This window comes from Garra rufa, unplaced genomic scaffold (assembly GCF_049309525.1).
Source record: "Garra rufa unplaced genomic scaffold, GarRuf1.0 hap1_unplaced_001, whole genome shotgun sequence".
Taxonomy (NCBI): Eukaryota; Metazoa; Chordata; class Actinopteri; order Cypriniformes; family Cyprinidae; genus Garra; species Garra rufa.
This window is the reverse complement of record NW_027394276.1, coordinates 466956-471870: the sequence shown is the minus strand read 5'-3', so window position 1 is coordinate 471870 and position 4915 is coordinate 466956.

The window sequence follows — 4915 nt, the reverse complement described above, 5'->3', positions numbered from 1 at the left end:
CTGGCAATCTTTCTTTTTCCTCCTAGGTGTGACTGTTAGCCTATCTTCTGGATATCACCCTCAGAGCAATGGTCAAACCGAGAAAAAAAAAAAAAAAGATCCAGGAGATCTCTGTTACCTCCGTACCTTCTGCCATAGCCACCAGAACATCCACCGATGAACCCCCTCTGCCGATGGTTTTCGAGGATGGAACCGTCTACTTAGTTAAGGAAATCCTGAACTCCCGGCGTTGTGGTGGTCGGCTAGAATGTCTGGTGGACTTAGAAGGCTACTGCCAAGATGAGAGATCATGGGTTCCCAGGGATAACATCTCAGACCCAAATCTTCTCACCGAGTTTCCTGTGATTTTCACCTGTGATTTTAAGATTACTTCCTTTCAAGTTCCTCTTATGTCTCCCTCGTATTCCTTCCACTCCATCAGTTCCACTTACCTGCTCCCCAGCTCCTGGCAGATACCCATCGATCCATCAGCTGCCTACAAAATTCAATCAGAAGAAGGTACCTACAGAGACAAGTGAAGCAGAATTTGAAATCGGACGTACCTTGACACCTTCCCGCTTTGGAATTCTGCCTCAAAAGGCAGCATTTTAGAGCCTTCAGACACAGCGACTTGAAGCGCCTCAGTAGAACAACATTGTTTGTCGTGGACAACTAAGTGATGTATAATGCTATGTAGTATAATAAATTATAAGACACTTGTAGTTTGCTTTGTTTTATTTTAAATAAGAAGGTGTAACATTAAAATATATTAAAGTGCACATAAACACACAAAACTCAAATACATACAGAGGGAGGGGTTCTAGCAGACCAATCACAGCACATGTGGTTCGATGATGATAAATATGCCTTTCTTATGGAATTAAAGAGCAAGCTTTTTGAGTTTCTTGTTTATCATATTTATTTTTATATAAAAATGACAAAGTTAAAATTATATCATTTTTATTAGCAACAAAGCATGTGAGTGTGAATAACATGATATCCGTCTTTGAAGTATCTGTTCCACTTTGAGAGGTCAGAACTGTCTGTATTAAACCTTAAACAAAATTGGTGATCTGACCACACATATTTTAAGAGTAATCCAATTAACTCACCCTAGGATGGAGAAAGTGAAATAATTGGTAACTACATTAAAGTAAAAAAAAACAAACAAAAAAAACAACAACTGTTTTTCTCTGTTCAAAGTAATTTCTGTATATTCAAAGACTCTTGCTTGTTGACTGTTCTTTAAATATGATGGTTGAAAATTTTAATACTACATTGTCATCTGTTTTAAATGTTGTTGCTCCACTTAAAAACAAAAAGGCGCCTTCTGTTAGAATCTCTCCATGGTTAAATATGAATAATGTAAAAGAAGCCAAAAAGAAGTTGTTGAGCTGCTGAAAAAAAAAATGGAGGAAAACACAGTTAATAGTTAATTATAATATATATAAAAAAGCAAAGGTCACTTTATAATAAAAACAATAAAAACCTATATACAGCAAGAAAGGAGTATTTTTCCAAAATTATTAAAGAAAATTCTGGTAATTACAGAACTTTATTCTCTGTAATTGACCATTTAATAAATGCAGCCCTTGCAACAGCAAGATGTGCAGTAAAATGTAAAGAACTTGCAGTTTTTTTTATACCAAAATATCATCAATAAGAACTAGTATTGTTACCAATGAAAATATATCTGATAAATCTAATGAAAGAGATGTAACTATGGGACAATTTACTTGTACAACATTAACAGAACTTCAGAAAGTTGTCAAAAAAATGTAATACTACTACTTCATCCATCGATCCTATACCAACAGCGTTTTTAAGACTTGAGTATGGCATTTGACACAAATGACCAAGATATTTTAATAAATTGTTTAAAAAAAAATTGGTAGGCCTTTCTGATAATGTATTAAATTGATTTAAACTTTTATTAAGTGGAGAAATTTCACTGTTCAACTTGGAGATTATGTGTCTGTGAAACATAAATACCATTATGGAGTCTCACAAGGAAGCTGTCTTGGTCCTTTATTATTTTCATTATACATGCTGCCACTTGGTGACATCATCAGGGAACACAGTTTTTTTCTCACAGTTATGCTGATGATACACAGCTATATATTTCTGCTGAGCCAAATGACATGGTGGGAGCTAATGATTCCATTACAATCTGTCTCATGGCAGTGAATAGTTGGATGAATAATAATTTTTTAAAGCTGGATGAGGATAAAACTGATATTCTGTTGGTGGGTCCTAAGACAAAGGGCAATGGTATATAAGAATTTAGTCAAATTGACTCCTTGGGTTCGCCCAGAGGTTACAAGTGTTGTTGTAATTTTTGGACTCTGATTTAAGTTTTAATTCTCACATTGATAAAGTAATAAAATATTTTTTTCCATTTAAGGAACATTACAAAAATTTGAAACCGGAAAGATGCAGAAAATTTAATTCATGCCTTCATTTCAAGTAGACTTGGCTATTGTAATAAACGTTTTACTGGTCTTTCACAAAAATCAATGAATAGACTTCAGATTATCCAAAACTCAGCAGCTCGGCTATTGACTAGAACTAAAAAAATAGAGCTCATAACACCTTAGCTACATTGCATTGGCTTCTTATAAAATTTAGAATAAATTATAAAGTCCTTCTTATTATGTACAAGGCTCTTACCTTCTTATTATGTACAAGGCCCATAATGGGCAAGGGCCTAATGATATTGCCAGTTCTCTTATTAATTATACTCCATCAAGATCTTTAAGATCTTTCACCACAGATTTACTAGAGGTTCCTAGTTCAAGAAAAAAATAAATGATGTAGCCTTCACAAATTATGTTCCAAACCTATGGAATACATTACCTTTAGATATTAGGGAAGCTAACACATTCAGTATTTTAAAAAAAGAATATGCACTAGCCAACAAATAAAGAATAGTACCTAATAGAATAGATACTAGTAGCTAAAAATAAGTACTAGTTGCATTAAAATATATACTAATATATACAATCTGACATTGGTACAAACTGCTGGTTCGTCTGGCCAGAGGTCCCCCGACTGAGCCTGGTTTCTCCCAAGGTTTTTTCTCCATTTCTGTCACCTGTGGACTTTTGGTTCCTTGCCGCTGTCGCCTCTTGCGTGCTTAGTTCGGGACACTTTTCAGCGATATCATATACTATTTGAACTGAACTGGATGATATCACATCACTGAATTCATTGATAAACTGCCTTTAACTGAAAATTTATTGCTTACAATAATGCATTACTTACACACCATGGTCCTGTTTAAATACTGTGAAGTTGCTTTGACACAATCTATATTGTTAAAAGCGCTATATAAATAAAGGTGACTTGACTCATATGTTATAAGAATTAAATATTAAAATACTTGTCATAGCCAGAGAAGCTATAACAATGTCTCCTGTCCAAAAACCTGCTGCTTTCCACTTTTCCAGAATTATTTCTAGGGCTTGACATTAACTTTTTTTGCTCACCAGCCACTGTGGGTAGTGGTTTTCCAAAGTCACTAGCCACTCAGTATTTTCACTGGCCACAATTTTGTTGTTGGGAAATTATGTTTTATATGACTAAAGTTACTGCATATTAAAATGTTTTTTAATTGATTTCCAGGTCTTTTGTTGTTGTTGTTGTTTGTTAGACATTTTTCCCTAACCATATTAAATGCATTTGTCATCTTTCATTTCAAATTCTTAAATTTCTTCTTAAATAATTTCACATCTCTCCACTGCATAAGAAACAGGTGAAGTGTCATCTACACGTTTAATAAAGCTAAAATGTAGCGTGAAAGCATTTATATTGTAAAATGGCAACCGTATAAATAATGTTATGAGCTTGGTGTTCTGTTTATATATGAAATGTTGAAAAAAATGCAAAGATAAGCTACTATTAAATATGAAAGTAAACCGCCAATAAGTTGCAGCAAATGACTGTATTAAAGTGACTCAATTATTGAGTCAAGCCTTCAAATGATTCGTTCAGATGACTGATTCATCCAAGAATGAAGCAAGTGTCTGTCTTTATGAATGGACTTTATGCAAGTGTCTGTCTTTATGAATGGACCATATTTTAAATATGGTTGGTCCTTTGCGCTTAAGGAAGATTAAGGAAAACAGTCCGACACCGTGGTATAGCAAGCACACTCGCGCCCTAAAGAGAGCAGCCCAGATAATGGAGCGCAGCTGGAGGAAAACAAAACTAGAGGTTTTTTGTACTGCCTGGTGTGAATGTACCTATCCTATAGAAAAGCATTAAAAACTGCTAGATCTGATTACCTTTTTTTTTGCTAGATCTGATTACGTATTTATTCAATACACTGGCTAAATTAATGAAAAAATAAAGCACCAACTGGTGTTGATTTTTATCAACAGCACATCAGTAATGACTTGATGAACTACTTTACTTCCAAGATTGATACTATTAGAGATAAAATTGTAATCATGCAGCCGTCAGGTACAGTATTAGATCGCATTAGATCTTCTGGGCCCAGTTTTTTCAAAAGTAATCCACTAGGATTTTGGATAACAGATTGGATCAAATCTTGAAAATGGGTTTTTCAAAAGAAAAAATTGATTACATAATCGGATTAGATCACGTAATCCAATCTTGGTTTTGATCCGGATCAAACCTTTAGTTTGGGGTTTTCAGAACTTTTTTGTAGGATTTGGATCACTTTGATCCAAAAAAATCTGGATTAAACTGATCCCATCAGAAGGGTGGATTCAGCGTGGATTTCATGCCCAAAATGTAATGAAAACTTTAAAAATGTATCAAATAATACTATATTTGGATGATGCAGTATCTTGCAAAATATCCTATTTATTCATAAGGTTTTAATTTTATTTGTTCATCCGTCAGGCTACAGTGATTAGGTAGGCTTTAACGTATTCATTCTTTCAGTATAGGCCTACAGCAAAGTAGAAAG